Here is a 19,052-nt window from a genome sequence, read left to right as displayed (position 1 = left end):
GCAGCTCAGAGCTTGTCTTCCAACACATGGGGTTTCCCTTACAAGCCCTGAAAGGGTCAAGTTTGGGTTGTTTTTTTTTTTTTTTTACCTACCTCTAGCTGATCCAACAGTAAGGAAACCTACTTTTTGTGGTCTCATCTGTCCTGTTCTATTGTTGTTGCTCGCTTCTTTCTTGTTTTAATGCTACCACTACCACCTGAATTTCTAACTTCCCTTTGCGAAAGACTGGCTACAAGTAATTTTCCAAATTTCAGCCATCCTGTTATACTGCTCAGGCAAGATCCTGTCAGGTGCTTATTACTTTTTAACAATACTCCTGTCCAGAGACACTCTGGTATACTTACTTCAGCACAAGAAAGAAGGGAGAAGAATAAAAGCTATAAGGAAGACCATAATGAACATAACACAATCATAAAAAACGGTAATAAACCCTAATTCCCAAATTGAACACCGAATCTTAAAGTTGCTGTACTAACTTTTCAGATTTGGGTCTCTTTGCATGAACTTGCTCTGAAATCTGAGACAGCTTTTCCCAAGGAGCAAGTTTTGCTACCATTTTCACTGTTCCCCGTCTTCCGAGAACTCTGGGGATGCAGCGTCCGAGACAGTTCCCATGCTCTGCCAAGTAAGCAGATTGAGATGGGAAAAAGAAGCTGTCCACAGGAAGATACCTCCCACATCTACAAAACTATTGGTATGCTTAAAGGTCTTTAGAATGAAGTTAAACAATTGATTCCCCCCTGTAATTTTAATTAAACTCCCTTCCTCTGTTATTTTAATTCTTCTGCTCTGTAACACCAAAAAGAATTATGTTCTTACATGCCTAGTTTCTACAACCTTTGGTGTTCAGACTAGTTTATAATTAAAGTTAAATAAATCATCCTTTTTATAACTCCATACTTTTGAATATATTGTATATTTATTGCTAGATTATAAGCCTCATTAAAATCTATAATGATAAATTAGTCAGTCTCTTGATTCTGTCACTACTGTTATTAATTGCTTTCATAACCATTACTACACACTTCACCAGTGATAAAAATTTTAAAGCTAGATAAAATCAGCTGAGCTAAAGCTCACTCTTAATAATGCACTCTTAAACCTTCTCAGAGTAGAAGTAATCAAGTATTCACATGTCCTACATTTAAGTTAAACCTGATAAATTACTTATACAGCAAACAGAGCCTCACTAGATCCAGCAGCACCACTATAATGCGTGGAAAAATATGCACATTAAGGCAGGTATCAAGAAAATAGTTCTCATGTTAAAATTGTTCATTGTATGTGCTTGTTTAAAACTCCATAGGATATCCTATTTCTGATATTTTCCAGCCTTCAACAGTTTCTTTTTTTCAACCTAAGTTCTCATTATTTTTTATGTAGATTTCCTCTGTAATAGACACAGGGTCACACTGGTCACATTTGCTTACAAACTCAAGAGGAGACATGGTTTGAAAACTCCATCAGGAGAGGAGCAACTTTTTCATTTGGTGGAAGAGCACTAAAGTCTACTGACAAGTGAGCAAAAGCTTTTTCTGCCAGCTCTTAGGCAACAGCCGTTTTATGGGTAAAACCGAGAAGGCCACTTTCTGTAACCTGCAATGTCAACCTGGCATCCGGCACCACGTTGCACAGTAAACACTGAACAAAATGGAAAAATTCATGCAAATTGATACAGTGCTCTTCTGTCATTACATCCACGAGTTTCATTCTTGCAATTTTTAGACTTCAAAATATTCTTTAAATTATGCCCTACTCAAATTTTTCTCCTCTTCTGATGATTTCACTTTAAGAGACTGTAAAAGCAAACAAAGAATACTTTTCCTTGTGTATTAGTTGTGATCCTTATTACCTGACACCACCATGGAAGCTTCTCAGGATAATCCATTATGCACTAAGAAATTAGGGCATGCAAAATTGTGTGGTTTAGTAGACCTGTTTTCCTTATAAATATAAAATACATAGATACATCACAAAACTTGCTTTCTAAAATCACTGTCATTCAAAAATCTGACATTTTACCAGATTTTTAGCAAGTCATTTCTTTCCACCCTTCCTTTTCCCCTAAACTACAAAAAAAAAAAAGTTATACTGAAATGAATATACTGACAGTTTTCTTTGCATCTTTACCTTTTAAAGCTTACAGGGATTTCAAGTTTTCCTTGCCAAAATATTCTGCAAACTTTTTTTTTTCTTTTTAAGTAAAACATATTTTAACGTTAGCAGACTCAGGCAGTTCAACTGCGTCCTAAATTCTTGATTGAATACCATAACACCATTTGTTTTAATGCAATTCACAGAACAGGCTTTATGCAATCTGTAGTGTTGAAGTCAAGCAGTCATTAAGAACAAACACTGTTCTCGCCCCTAGCTGCAACAATACACACACCTGTTTTCCTGGAACGCTTTCAAAATTTCATTGTTTGTGATTATCTGTAAGGCACAAAAGACAAAAAGTCTTCTCCGACTGATTCTAATTCTATTATCCATTATTGAACTGCAGAGGTGATTTTGAAAAATTTGTACATAGTGTAGAAAATATAAAAACTGAGGAACATACATTAGTTTTTTCATTATTCACTTTTAAGCATAAAAGAGTTGTTGTAGTAGAAGATATTTTCAGACATGGACCACAAAAGAAACCTAAGCAAGAAACCAGGGACTTCGCATGGTAAACAAGCAAGTAAATATGCAGAGAGGAAAGACAACTGCAACATTACCATCATTGCTTAAGAAGTGTTAACAAATTCATAATGTAATATATCTGGCAGGTGAACCCCGTTCAAGTACAGACTTGATAATTAGTCCTTTGCTGAACACAGTCTTTACATACAGGCCTGCTATGCCCAGCAAGATCATTAAAAAAATATGCATTAAAACGGAGGACAAAGCTAAAAGAAATTTGGCGCACGTCACACAGTGGTGGCTGGGCACATCATCTACAACCTTCAGAAGCACAAGAAACAGGCCACGTGCTAAAAGGAAGGCATCTGAAGATGGAGCAGCTTTAGATCCAATTTCTGCAAGTTTGCCAGTACTAGGGCAGGACTAAGGCCCTTTAAAGGGTTTCATCATCTCTTACTGCCTTGTAAATACCAGGACAAACTGACCTGAGAGCTTAACGCGTGCATGCACCACCCAGCTTCAGGGGACCTCCTTGCTTCCACAGTACTCGACATCGCATCAGCAGTGGTCATTTCTCCTCTTTACGATAATTTACAGTGACACAATACTGACACTTTCATCAAACAGGTAGTTATCCACTTAATTTAAGCATACACTAATGCCAGCTTGGCATTTGAGTGTATGCATAAATATTTCCCCGAGTGGGGCTTTGACATGTTTCATGAAGAATTCTTAATGAAGCTCCAAACCTAAAGCTCTTCTACAGTTTGCATTTTTACCCAAAGTGATGAAAATACTGAACAGCTCTTAGCTAAAAATTTACATTTTTAGCAAAATTAACATTCCCTCCCAGAGACAGTTACCGTTAAACAGTTTTGCTCTACCTCTTTGCCTTATATCCCTTAGCTTTTGTTTCATTGTGTAGGGCTGCATTAGATACCACACATTTTGTTGTTCAGACCATAAATAAATCAATCCACACCAAAACTAGAAACATGCGAAAGAATAACAAGTCTGGCAGTGTTTTGATCTGAATCAAGCCCAGTAGTATCAAAAAGTCCTCCAGTAGTCCGATTCATTATCCAACTTACACTGCGGAATTAAGTACAAAGTTTTCACTGTACTGCTGAAATAATTTATTGAGCCTCTGAAGAAAATCATGCTAGACTGGTCATTATCTGGGAAACATCTGGATGGGAAAATGATCACATACAAGAATTTATGTCTACCCACCACCACCTTACCTTCTGCACATTAAAAAGAACTACTTACGGATAGGAATTACATACTTAAAAGAGGACATTTTTGAGACCACAGTATTTACCACTCAAATGTAGTCTCATTTACTGAGGTATTTTCTATTTGAAGAAGGAAAGAATATCAGACTCCACGATGAAAATAAAATCTAACTTATTTTAAAGAAACAATCTTTTTCCAGCACGGCTTCTAACAGACATCTAATAGCAGGAGTAAAATCCAGACAGAGAAGTAAAATCTAGTAACAGAGATGCTGGGCAAGGCTTGCACAAAGCTATGTGACATTTAAGTTCTTTTGCAGATATAACTGGGACTTAAGTGATGAACAGGTATGGCTCTGGCCATCTGGAGTAGCAATGAATTTCACCCAGAGTGAAAAGAAAAACCAAGAAGAAGAAAACTACCTGAACTGGTTCTGATGTTTCATTCCTGTCAAGTGGAGGTTAACTAATTGGAGGCTTCTAGACAAAAGCTCATTCACTGCTAGAGCTTGAGATCTAGAAAACAGAGTTATCCAAGTTTGAAACAGACAGAGAAAGCTCACCATATAAAGATTTAAAGATGACAAGAAACAATGGGATACAAAAATAAATGGAGAAATATCTATTTAAAATACAGAAACACTGCAACCAGAGTTATAAGTATATTTATTCCTAGATATATCTTCCTGCACAGTTTGCTTAAAATCCTTCTAAGGATTACTGATGTTAGTTTTCATGGTATCTAGCTTTGTATTTCATAAAAAACCCCTACTGCATTAAGCAGTACAAAAGAAATATTTCAGCCCTCTGGCAACTGGCAAATATTAACTATTGTAGGCAGATGAAATTTCATCTCTGGTAAGCACAACTGTTTATAACTTAATGTCAGATAATACCAGTAATACACTAAGCACAACTAACATGGGAGAGGATGTACTATCATCCTCCTCTTATTTTTATTTACTCATCACATATGTGAAATAGAAGCAATTGCCAAACTAATCTAATATTGGAAAAAGGTTAACAAGAGACCCATTATAAGAATCTGTTAATTTTTAATTCAATATTCCAGACTTAATTATTCCATAAAAAGGACATCTCACTGATCAATGACACACTGGTGAATTTAGCTTCAAAGCCAAAAAAATTTTGTGTAGAAGATCAAGTGTCAAATCTTTATTATCTGAACGATGTTCTTTTTACAGCTTCATAAAGTTAACCAACATATACAATTCCTTCACGTGCATGCAGTACACCAAGACATTCAACATAAAATCATTCAGAATGCATCCCTAACAATGCATCTCTGCCAATACTAATTAGCCTTATAAGAAAAATAACTTCCTTTAGATATTTTTTCTAGATTTTTTTTGTTCTGTGATATTTTTCTTAATATCACACCATCTGCAGACACTTTTCAAAAACATTGGAGAAAGGCAATTTAGGGACTGTTCCAGATAAGAGAAAAAAAAAGTCCCACTGTGTTTTTCATATCTTGGTGATTTTTACAGTCTTTCATCTTGGCGATTTCTTCTTTTTAACACCATAGTATTAAAGGTCTTCAGTTTTGACTGGTGGAAGCAAGATAATGCAAACTTCACAGATTCAGCTCTGAAAACTTATGGCATATTAGGAGATGTTAAGAGAAAAAACCCTCAAGATTTAAATTGTTACCACTACTCGTTGAACATAAGCCACAAAAGAGACACAAGCTTGCAACAACTTAGTTGGGTGGACCCCAAACAAGTTCTACTTGCTTAGCACTATGAAGGAAGAACAAAGTAAAAAATTGGACAAAAGCCTTTTATCCCTTGAGATGAGCCTCTAAATGTTAATGGTTTAGACCACACTGTAGAGCAGTTGTCAAAATACATGTTGTATCCCTGATTTTAACCAGTAGCTTTTTAGCTGAACCATTCATGACCATGCACCGTACCAATGCACGCAGCTTCTCCTCCTGTCTTGGCCTCTCTTTGCCTCAGTTTTCTTTGCGGACTTATAAAGAGTTGCTTGTTATATGCAGCTACAGCATGCTCTGTATGACGACACTGGACAAGCTGTTACCTCTATTAAATTAATAATAGATTTCGGAGTGTGATTTCCAATTAATTTCATTTTTCTCATTCCATGAGAAGCCAAAATTAGAGCACCATACGGTGCTTCATAAATAACAATTAAAAGTTATTTTCTAATCTTTAGGCACTAAAAAAAAAACCCCACAAAAATACATATGGTTGCAATGACGTGAAGGAAATTAAGCTTTGGAATGTCTGCAGATGTCCAGGAAGCTCCAAACGTTTCCTCAGCCTTTTCCCCATTCACACATTTCTGGTCCATGCTAGCCCCTGGATGTTACAATTAATCATAGTGTATGCCTCAAAGATCATCATTAAGATCTTTTTTCTGAAACTGGAACTTTGTAACGACAGCTTGTATGAAGACCTGTGTAGCACAATTTGTGTTGTGATTCTGATACTCTTCACCTTTACCTGCTGCATGGATTTGTTAACAGTTTGGTCCCACCCAGCCATAAGTATCTGCAGAGCTCTGCCAGTCAGAGGAATCGCCTCTATGTGTCAGAGACTGGACTGGGATCTGGGAGCCTGTCAACTTACTATAGGACCTTGTCATTTTTCAGCAAGTAAGAATTCACACTATCCAACACAGGTATGCAACTGCAATTGTGAAACTAGTCTACTCCAAATACATGAAACTAAAGCTGCTGGTTTAACTGATCCTCTAACAGCCACCTTCTTCCTTCCTGCCCTTTATTATGCCTTCTGTATGTGCTGATGGTAGAGCAATTAGATCCGGGAGTCCCACTCAGTACGCTGAGTACCTGAAGTTAGATAAACTCTTAAAGTCTCTTATTGTAAAACAGAAACAACAAGGCTACCTGCCTCATCAGACTTTTTTTTTTTTTTTTGAACAAAACAGACATGAGGGGAGAAGTTTCCTTAGAAGCACCTTGGATAACTGCTTTTGCTACTGCCTACCACTGGAAGTCAAACTGATGGGCAGAGGTATTTTATTGTCTGGCACGAGAATCCAGACGTGCAGAGCATGCACCGGCCTTGGGTACCTGGAAAGCAATATTCACCTCTAGTACAGTCTGATGTCAACATGATCACTCATAATATAAATCATTCTTACCTGCACATTGCCTGGGAATAATACTAACAAGAGATTTTGCTAAACAAAAAGCATTAGGAAGAAAATATCTTATAAACTTAGGCACGAATGGACTATTTTAAAGTCATGGGGACTGTATGCCTTTCAAAATATACCTATCTTTAAATCTGCAGAATTTGTGCATTCAAAAATACTGTATACCATGGTTTCTGTCAATTCTCAAGAGTGTGATTTTGTCAAATTCATCTTTTGTGGGAAGACACTTTGAGGCTGTACTGAAGATAAGCCAAAGAGAAGAAAATATAACATCCTTTTAAATTCATATTCACAGAAATATTTCCCCCCCCGACATCTATGTATGTCTTCTATATATACACACATATATGCAGATCCACCAGCATAAAGATGTCATTAATTTAAAAAATTAAAATGGAATATGCATGCTTTAAATTACAGAATATAAAAATTACACTGAGTGAAGGGGCAAAAGAGGGGGAAACATTGCTCTTGTGGTTTTTTATTAAAAAAGAGCTCAATTTGACCGCTGTTTGCATAAATAAATAAAGAAATATTCAATTAGTGTCAGGTCTGTAACCTCAGTTCGTGCTAATAGACCCTAAAAGCACTTAGCAAGAAGGCTACATACCCAAGAACTTCACAGGTCTCACTATTAAGATACATATTACAAAATAATATATATATGTACACACAGAAGTATATATATATAAAAATATATTTATTTTTTTATATATATATATATAAATTTAGCTATTAAAAGAGAACAGAATGCTCAACAACACTGCTTCCCAGGGTAATGATCTTTTCCCAAAATCTACACTTCTACAACATATTACAAGTCTGTAGGTCTAACATATCTCACCAACCTGCATCAAGCCAAACAGACGTAGTTACTGCTGTATCTTACTGCTCAGTCCTGAAGAGGCAATGTCAAATCCATACAGGCACCAAGGCAGTATGTCACAGTGTAAGAAATGGAGTGTTCCTGTTGTAAAAAGCTTCTGTGTTATTGAGCGATGTGTGGATCTTCCTATTACTATGAATACCTGAAATTCTGTATTAAAGACAATCTGGTTTAAAACATTAATTTTGTAGGTACATTGCTGGAGACACAGGGAAGTGAGCCCTGGCATAGTGATCGTTCTTCCTGGAAAGTTATATATCCCTCTCTGTATATCAGTTGGTGCAATCGAAGGGTACATCTGCATTAGAGGGTGAGTCAACTCACACAGTCCACTGCTTACATTTTCTTTCCTTGGTATTCCATTGGGCATTTCATGCTGGTATTTGCTTTAGATTTTCAAGAGTCTGCAACATGGTCTACATGATTCAATCCAAGCTAGGACACAACACAGACGCACAATAGTAGAAAATATTTGGCAGCTATCTGGGTGCAAACCAGCTCTTCACAGATGCTTCCATTTGCCCATTTTTCCCTTTCAGAATTGCTTTTAAAAGTTCTCTGGGTATTTAAACTAAAATACCATGTTTTGCTAGAGAAAACAGATGAAGTCTGAAAGAAGACAACAATTTTTTAAGTAACCCCATATAAGTACACATTTTCAGCAATTAACAGGGGATAGATTTAAGCATTTCCTGAAGATCTTTTCTTAAGAGGCCTGTAACTAATTAGCTGATTAAGGCTATACAAAGAAACAACTGTTTCATATTTCAAGTTTTACCTATCCAATAAAGCCACGGGAAAGTGTGCATCCTACAAGGTAATTTTAAGACTTGAATTTGTGATGTGATTCACCCTGGATATACACCTTTGCACTTTTCTCTTCTCATAAGAGTCATACTGTAATGAGTTATCTGGCTGGGGATAGAGGGAAAAGAATTCAAATCTTGTGTTGTCTGCTTACAGTGCAAAGCCGGAATCAGTAACACTCTTTTTGGTTGTTAATACAATCCCAGTGACTTTAAACAATTCCACAGTAAAAATAAAAAATGGTTATACCTTAAAAAACCCAAATGTTAACTAGAAGGAAGATAAAGGTTATTCTTCGTATATTAGTTACATTATAAACCTCATCAATGTTTTAACTTCCAACAAATACCAAAAACCAGCACTTTACCTGCTAAATTACTGACTAAACATTGCTACTAAAATCATATGTCTTGGTGTAGAGTCATTTATCCCAAAGTGACATTTCTAAGAGCAATCATTGATTTCATTTAAATTAAGGATATAAAAGTAATTATCAACCATAGTCATAATTTTCCAATTCCCCCCCCCCCCCCCCGAAACATCTCTAGCATGTGTCCTAAACAAACCCACATGAATCTAAACCGTTCCTTATTTTTGGAACTTTCTTTTTTAACACAATCTATTTTTTTTCTTCTTTGTATATACAAATTCCTATTGTTTCACAAGGGAAGACTTTTTCAAATTTCTTACAAAGTAGCTGTTCTGATAGCAATAGATTTTTCTTCAAAGTAAATCGGATGCACCGCCTCTGGACTAGAGTTTTAAAGCCAAACATATTGGATACATGAGAAATTAAATCAGATAACATGCACAATAATTTTCTTTTACTTTATTACCACTGATCTGAAACTGAACATCTACAATCATGTCTTTTCTTTCAATTAACTAACACCAAGCTGCTTTTCTGACATTTCCTTAGCTGACTTTTGCAGAACCAAGCCTGCATTTGCTAAAGGAATTTTTAAGCAGTGGCAACTAAATTGAGGTTAGGTCCTACTAACTTGCAGCCTGCAGCAAAGTTGAAATAAAAACAATTGAAATCCTGGGGTTTCAGCATAGGGAACATTATTGGAACGCAAACAGATTTAAACAAAACCCTAGTATGTCGCAGAACAATGGCCTGTGTAAAATGAAATGCTCCACCCTTCAAGGCAGCCTGTATGGTATCCCAAAAGGCCAAACCAGAAGACAGAACAAAACATAAAGGTTCACCATCCCCAGGGCAAAGCACTGTCAAAGTGCTTGTAACCTAGGAAGACTGCAGAGGGCCAAGGGACCTGGCAGCAAGAGAAGAGTATCAGTGATGAATCTGAACCATCTTGTGAAATAAAGTAATTTCCCCTAGGAGTGGGTTGTTTCATAGCTCTGTACAGTGCAGCTCTAGAGAAAAGCTTCAGCCAGCAGTGCAGAAAAGGTGTTGATAGAGAGAACAAGACATCTGAGGCTCTGACCTTGGCCACCCATATTAGTCATATGTGCTCCATGCAATAAACTTTTCAAAAAGCTCTCAACTGTCCTCGCCTAATGAAAGAAGAAACAGGACAACAAATAAAATTGAAAATTAAGAGTGGATTACTTTCAGCAGAGAGCTACAGTGAACTCCTGCTCTCCTGTCTAAGAAATGAAGTGGTAAAGTACCACCATGCCACTTCCATGACATCGCAGACTGAGCAGGTAGAGTTGGCAGTCTTCTGTCAACATCTCCCAGGAACTATCCTGTTACACAATCAAGTGAACAAAGAAAGAAAGAAAGAAAGAAAAAAAACTTGCAAATGAGCAGTTAGAAAATCAGGCACATTTCATTACTGCTGTCATTTTTCTACATGGCTTATCATTGACCTAATTCAGAACGCTATTTGTCATTAGAAGTTAAGATTTAACCCCACAATAAAAAAGCTGCAAGTAGTTTGAAGTGGCTCAAGATCTACATAGATCAAACACACAGCCAGATTTTTATTGCTTATGAAATACTGACATCAGCCTTGCAAAGCTATTACATAGGCACCCAAATTTAAGGTCTAAAACCAGTGGATTTGCTTTCAAAGCTTTCATTGGACATACCTGACTTGAAGGAGGTGGTCTTGGAGCTTCTCAGTGCTTGAGGAAGTCTTGATCAAAAATCACAGGCCTAAACTTTATAAATCACTAGTCATTTGTGACAATCATTTGGAAGCATTTTCTAAAGGTTCTGTTTTACGAATGCTACGGTACAGAGTACCCTTCCCTGAAAACACCAGACTCTCCAAAATATCCCAGAGCTGCCAGCTACAATTGCTGTTTTTGAAACTTCAGACCATCTGTATTTGAAATGAGCATTCCATAGACAGTTATTTGCATCTCTACCATGCCAAGACATGCCAAAGTACAGAGTCCCAAATGTAAATGCATTCTGCCTGCATGGGTAAAGACCCAAACATACTGATATAAAACATACATACAAAAATATTTTCATGCAAAGATACACCTCAAGTCAGACGCAGCCTGTTTATTTTTTATACTTACAGTATTCACTGAATTAACATTTAGTATGGTTACAAAGGTGATGCCTACATAATAATTCTCTCCAAAAAGTGGAAATACATTGAAGTCAAATACTTGGGTAATTATTTTCAACTTTTCATGTTTATGCAGAAGACAATGAATACACTTTGTAAAAGGTCTTCCAAGTTGTTTTTCAGTTTGGGGTGGTTTTCTGTTTGTGTGTTTTGAAGAAAGTTTTCACACTCCGCCCTTTTTTTTTTTTTTTTCCTGCTGACACTTTAATATCCTCCTCTTGTAAATATGAGCCTATAAGAATAAATCACATTTTATTTATTAAAGGGAAAAATATGATTCAATAAAAAGCAGAAAAGCCAATCTCCATAAAGTTTCCCTCTACAGTGACTGAAATTAGTTTTTACATGAAGATTCAAATACATACCCGGCAAGGCATTTAAGCAAGAATAAAAGCACTCTAACTGTGCACGGGACTGAACATTTTTTCTCTTGCATTACATAATGTGCTTAAAAAAAAAAAGCGATAGCTTTCGCCAGTTCTAGCGAAGTAAAATCTGTGACAATTCTTTAAAACATAAGTATTCTGCAATGAGGAACCTCACACATCTGAGAACTGTTGCCTATATTAGCACCAAAGAACTCCAAAAAATTAATATAAAGTAGTATGTTTTTTTACTTTTATATTCAGGTCACTTTTACTCCCAACATCGTTGATTCAGAGGAAAAAAAAATACCCTTGATTCTTCTGTAAATGTATTCTGCTTGGAAAAGTGCCTGTATGAAGCACACCAGGGAAGAGGAGTGCAAGCAGCCCATATCACCTTGCCCTTTGTTTAGATTGTCAGTTTTTCCTTTTGATCTTTCTTTGCAGTCGAAGAACCAAAAATTGATTTTCCCAGTTGAACTAAAGTAGAAAAAGGACAATGTTTTATTTAAGATCCTTCACTCTCGCACATAAACCTATTTCTTTCTTTATATACAAAAGAAACCGTCTTTTTGTTCTTCTAAAAAAATATTTTTCAAGTGGGGAACACTCTCAGTGTACTGACTGTGGCTTCATAACAAAAAAGGGGGGGAGGGTGTGTTTAAAAATCCAAAATATAGGCCTCCTGCAAAGAAGTACACACACCTCATGAACATTCTAGAGTTACAGAAGCTGAGCTTCAGGGAAGCAGCAGTCATACTTGTTAGGCGTTTGTGTAAACCTATGCTACTAGCAATGTTACACTCAAAACCTTGTTTATGAGCAAAGAGAAAGCACGGCTTACATATTTAGATACATACAAAGCCAAGAATATATTGTAAGTATAACCATAATCTTAAAAATCCAATAAAAAAAATTTACTCCAGATCTACTTGTATAGAACAAGAGAGAATACCTATATGTAAAAAAGTTTCAATAATAATGCAGTTAAAATTGTCATACAACTATTTCCTAGTTTCTACCCCTTTTCCTGGCGTTATGCTCATCCTTCCAGTGCTCTTCTGGGTCCTACGGTTGACAGCTTCATTCTGGTCTAGGGCTGTTAGAGCAAGTCATCATCATCTGGAGTCCTTTATTGGGAGGAATATGATGTTTATTTTTATGGTTTCTTCCTCACTCTAGGATCCACACACTTTTAAAATTTTCTCTTTTATTTTTCACATGTCCATGGTCACCTGAATTCACTGTATACAGTGCCTTTTACAGATATTAGACACCAGTTCTTTGTTCTCCTTGTTAATGCTAGAACCGTTTTATCCTACTCGTGGCCTGCATTTCTTTAACTGACCATCGGTGAGTTATTCATAGCTGTGGGATCTCCAGCACCAAGCCTGTGCTCTGTCTCTCATCACACCATTCCTGGACTCTTCTACACTACACCCTGTGTCCCCACTTCTCAAAGCCTCTTACTATACCAGGCCTGTATTTCTCTATACTGCATCATTACATTATTTGTAAACTACATCATACAAAGATAAACAAAATTAAACCAAATTAGCCACAGATACCAGGTCAATTAGAAAAAATGCTGTTACAGCTAAACCAAGTAAATCAAAGTTGCAAGCAGGTCAAGGAAACTTCAGTCAGAGGAAGTCTGACAAGCCTCAAGCCTGTCCCACTGAAGACTATCTAAAGTTATAGTACCTTTTAAGAACAATCTCAAGTCACCAGAGAAAGCCATGACTTCTAGAACAAAATAAATTATATTCAATTTCACTCTTTCACATAATACTCAAAGATAAACCTTGTAACTCAAAAGTTTTGAAACTTCCCCATGCTCACCATGCAGTCAGTGAGCCCCTTAGACATCTTTCATCAGGTGATAATGCCATCTATCATCTTTTTTTAATATAATAGTTAATCTTTAAATGAGAAATATTGTGTGCTCTAACAGGCTAATTATTACTATTATTAAATACACATTTTAACCCACTGTGTGACCAAAATTATTAAATAATTAATTATTTGATTGTGGTCACAACTTGCATTTCAGAATAAAGCATTGATACTAGCAGAAAACAAAAAAGTTCCCTAACACCTACAGGTATTATTGGTACTCATGGACTGCAAATTTCCTGTGTTATCTGCATAAATTCTTATTAAGTCCTTGAAGACAACTGAGCTTACAAACTACTGAGCTGCTCTTGAACCTCCCAGGAAATCTGAGGACACACGCCCTCACAAATGCCCACTTAGAAGCACAAGAACCTCCTGCCCATTGCAGGCTCTCCAGTGCTTCCTTTGACCATTCCAGTCTTTCTAATCTCTCTTTTTCTGTGAACCTGGAAAGGCTTACAGAGCCTTGCCCAAACATTTCATTTGAATCAATTCAGCATTTGATTTGTCACACAGGATTTTGTTCAGAACAGTTTGCTGGATAGCATACCAAATTTTGTATAATTATGACCGAACAGTCTGTAATGAGGCCAACCACTGATAAGTTTAAATCCAAGGAATACAAACTTTGATTCTCCTTAAAATATACAATTACCTTTTTAGTACTTGCAAAGAGGAGGGAGGATACATAAGACAACTGAATTCTAGTATCCAATAAGGCACCTTATAGGTGGTTAAAAGATACAGAGTGCTACATACACTTGGCACATGGCACAAGCCTCAATTATTAGTAGAGCTACATACACTAGGCACATGGCACAAGCCTCAATTATTAGTAGAGCTGAACTGGTTATTTAGAAGCCTACATGACTTCCTCATACAATAGCCTGTCCCGTGTAGACCTTTCCTAGTCCTTCGAGGGAACAGAAACATCCTACTCACTATTTCTAACAGCTTAGCTTTTACAGCCCAAGCCCCCATCACCATCTCAGCAGCAAAGATATAACATTACAGTTAAGACTTCATGCTTTCCGGGTTTCGTAACATCAAATTAGCCTAGAAAAATGAATGTAAAAGCAATAGAGAGGCACTAGCTTCTGGTTTGGCAGTCAGCATTTACAGGAAAAGATGCATCTCTACGACGTTGAAATCAGCAAAGCGGTTTCGTTTAGGGTTACTGCAAGATGAGCTCTGTGGGGACTTTGCGGGTAGGTATTACGCTTGGAAGTTGAATTCTACATATTTTAATGAAATTGCACAGTCTAAACATCACAATGAGTGAGCAGCTGTATCAAACTGGAATTTGGAGCTTTTTCAATTACTCACATATAAAGTGCATTCTTCTGGGTAAAAAAGTAAAATTGGAATAAGCAGCAACTGTGTTTGCAAAGAAAGAGAACGTGCTGCTGATTTAAGTGTTTTGAACCTATGCTGAACCTATAAAGGGACTGACATAACAGGTGAGCAAGTGCATCTCAGATGTTCACATTCTTTATGCACAGTGCTGTTCAGCAACTTCTCAGCTTCAGATGAGCAGGACTGTGAATCAGATCTGTGTTGAACTTGTCCGCTTCAGATGATCATATCTGTACACCAACCAACTTTATAACCACGGCCCAGCTGAGAGTTTGTACGTTCAGCTAGTCTGCTATTTCACAAATATGTGACCTAAGCACCACCCCAATGACCCTTCCTATGAATCCTCAAAAAACTGATGCTCTCTCTGACATCCCAACAAACTGTTAAGAACTGGTTAGTATTTCATTAACTTAAGGTCAGCAAGTTGCTTTACCACATCGGAAAACCCACTTCTCAGCTCCTGCACAGTCACTTAATTGTGTCTTCCTGGTTTACAAATTAGAAGAGGTAACTGCTGAAAAGAATGCTACAGTAGATTATTACTTTTCTCTACACTGCAAAAAATAGTTCCAGATTTTATTGAAGTGTCAGGTATACAATAGGGCAATTTTTCTTTAAAAGGCAAAATTTTTGCGTCATGTTTTGTTCATGCTTCTGCCATGTCTTCCATTCAACCTTCTTACTTCGAGGTCATGTTCAGAACTTATCTTTGAGGCAGTATAAATGACATCTGTGTAAGTAATGGTCACAGTTAACTCTCAGAAAGTCTCTTGTGGTATAATTTACCTAATAAGATGCAAAAGAAGAGGGATCTAAATAGCTAAAACAATTCATAGAGAGACAAGAGAATGTATAATTAACGTTGCCCTACCTGCTGTTAACTGCACTAATTGCATTCCTTTCTGCACAACTGACAAGTATCACATCATACAGACATCTTCAGTGATATGCAACTCCTGTTAAATTACCTCTGAACCTTAGCCCTTAAAAATCTCTCTCTAGTATTTGACTGGTTTATTTCATTTCTTCATCAGCCTAGAGTTTTCTGAAGGAATGCTTACTACAGTCTATGGAAGTACATACATATCACTATTTACAGGATACTCAATGTCAAAAACTCAGTGTAAAAAGCAGCCATAAATCGGAACCTATACCATTAAAATTGTGAAAATGGACACAAAGCTGAATAAATTCAAAAGGCAGGAGTCTCATTTTGGAAACCGACAACATAAAATATAAAAATATGTGAATTTTTTTCATCTCAAAATTGTAAAACAACTTTTCACTATGAAAGCACCTTTAAGCATCTAACTTAGCTTCTTAGGGATCAAAGAAACAACTAAGTTTCTAAGTTGATAAGAAAATACTATCTGCATATGCACTTCAAATAGGAATGTCATTCAAAAGATAAAAATAAGCAAGTTATTTATAGCACATGCTAATCATCATATTTAAATGGCAGATTACTTTATGGCATGAGACATAAGCCTGTATTTATAGGGGGAAAAATTTTATAAGATTAGTTTTTTCTAAGATAGTTAAATTTGCAGTAATCAGCCTCAAGATTCTCTTGTTCCACTTTTATTCCAACATATCCAAAACAAAAGATGTATTATACTGAAGGTAAGATGTGGAAAGGGCAATAAGAAAATCAACCACGCTGAACATCTAATGAGCTAAAACAAAAACCTGTGTAAAGGATTTATCTGTGGTAACAAGAACAAGAGGGGATGTTGGACATGCAGACACAGTATCAGGATTATTATAACAAAAATCTTCAGTGGAGCACAACACTCACACATACTAAGATCAGGAAAGCTACTACTAAAATACACAGATGAATAACTGGAAGAATAGAGGGATAAGACTTGACAGAGAGTAGAGGGAAGTGCAGTACAGTGATGGTGAATCTTCCCAGTGACTTTATATTGTTAACTATTTATACAGTAAACTTTTCACAGCTGCCTTTCCTTACTCTTTCTGCAAAAATCCTGGGGCTGTTCTTAAGCATTTGGAACAATAAATATATTTAAGATTTATAGCCTGAAGTTTGGCCCTATTTATCTTACTCAGGTGAGCAGTCCAGCTAAGCCCAGGGGAGGTGCAAGAAAAATGTTCTCCTTCACAATGATGCAAGAAACAATAGCTGACTTTAACTGTAGGACAGAGTAGAGTATACCACATATAGGTAAAACTGTCAACCTCAGATTTTTCTTAATAAAACAAAAATCACTTAAAATAAGAGCATAGCTAACTTCTGGAAGTAACCTGAACATGCTTCCCACCACATGTTTTTTGTGATGACTTCTCAAGGGTTAGAGCCTCATTTAAAATATATTGTGATGCAGGAAGTCAGATAATATCTCCCAATCGAATCCAGCAGGGTTACAAAGACACATTTCATATTCATAAGTGTGTTGAAATATTTTACTTTTCTTAAACTGCAAATATTTGAAGAAATGTAGACAAACATATTTTAAATTCACAGCACCTTCTCAAATATGAAGTAGCAGATTAGTGAAATGTCAGAACAACCTCAGCTTCAAAAACTGCTCTACCATTTTAGGTAGAGATTATCTACGCCAAAAAATAATCATTACAGTCTCCTATGATCATACTTCTCAACTGCTGATGTATTCAGAATATCAGCTTGTAAATTGCTCCCATCCTGAAAGATAAAACAAGCTCTTGCAAGTCATACTAACCTTTGCAAAATACCAGTTAAGATTACTTCATAGAGTGGAGGAGGCTGAAGGAAGAAAAGAGGGGAAGGGAACCATGGTATGCAGGCTGTATGCTGCGTGTTCTCTGAGCTTTATACAAGTTGAAAGGCCAGCTGTGAGTGAAGATTTCGGGCTTGGTTCAAAACCGTGTGCTTTTATAGCAAATGCACAAGCTAATATCCTTACACATCAATCACAGCCCATCCTAAAACACCACCTATTCCATAAAGACAAAAGGTATAACAAATTTAACAGAAACAATTGACAGATTAAAAAAATGCAACTTCCACAATTGAATTATATACGGAAAGTGGTTATCTAATAGCACCTTCCTGCTGTACCCTGCGTCACCTGGGGGACACTAGTGGAGATCAGGGAAATTAAGACAGTATCAAAGTAGGGCAATAACCAGAACTGTTGTTTTAAACACTCAACAAAAGAAATGGTAAAAGATGGAGCAATAATTCAGGATTCAGTTAAAGAAAAGCATCTGAGTAAGAGCTGGTTTTGCAGCATAAGTTTAACTATTAATTTGAAAGAACTACTCAGAACTTCACTGTTTCTAAAGTTTCTCAGTTTTACTCTCTCTAAATCTAGCCCAGTTCCTCCTGTTCTTTACCGTGCCAATTATCTGATGCCCGACTACAAAACAAAAGGTCTCTACATACATCTAGGAGGAAGGAGCCCCCTTTTCAGATAAACTGCAGCCTCAAATAAAATCAGTTTCAAAGATAAAAATATTCATGGTATGGAGGAAGGAACAGGTTATATATTTCTTTGAAGAAATTGCTACCAAACTACTGACCACATGAAAGAGTTTTGCTAGTAAGGACCTAACAGACAGTACAAAAGGGGCTAATTATAAACTATCCTCTTCTCTAGACTGTCATCATTCTGCTCTTAGATTTTATACTAATTCAGTTCAACATGATTTTGCTACTAGTACTTCCATTAAAAAGTTTAAATTAAAAGCCCCACACCCCACACTTTACAGACATAAGCATCAATTATTTGACACCCTTATACAAGGGATTACATACTGAGACTGATCACACAGAAGATGCAGCACTTCATAGTGAAGACCCATCAATTCCAGAAGCTTTGCCATCTCATTTCAAGTTTCTAACTAATAAACACTATTTCAAAATTAATACCTAAAACATGTCTTCTGCTGAGGGTTCATATTATGCAAAGAAAAGAACTGCAGTTCTTCTGATCACAATCACCCCAAAGATCACACCAATACAGCCATAGTAATGAGGCCCAGGGAGGAAAAACTACAGACTGCCAGCTGAGAAACTGATCTTTTCTGTCACAAGTTAAAGCCACAATATTTGCAGTATTTGTTACCAGAAATGTGCTAAGCTGCAGTAACTATCAACACATGGATTTCTTTTCAATAAATACATACATCAGGCTTCACAGGAAAT

At 36.6% G+C, this 19,052-nt stretch overlaps 1 protein-coding gene across 1 annotated transcript in view; it reads right to left on the bottom strand.

Annotated features, from left to right (window-relative positions):
• Positions 1-19,052, bottom strand: part of SUCLG2 (succinate-CoA ligase GDP-forming subunit beta) — a 134,631-nt gene that overhangs the window by 78,505 nt on the left and 37,074 nt on the right. The window lies entirely within an intron of this gene.

Source organism: Haliaeetus albicilla, chromosome 24, assembly GCF_947461875.1.
Source record: "Haliaeetus albicilla chromosome 24, bHalAlb1.1, whole genome shotgun sequence".
Lineage (NCBI taxonomy): Eukaryota > Metazoa > Chordata > Aves > Accipitriformes > Accipitridae > Haliaeetus > Haliaeetus albicilla.
This window is presented reverse-complemented; position numbering and strand designations above follow the sequence as displayed.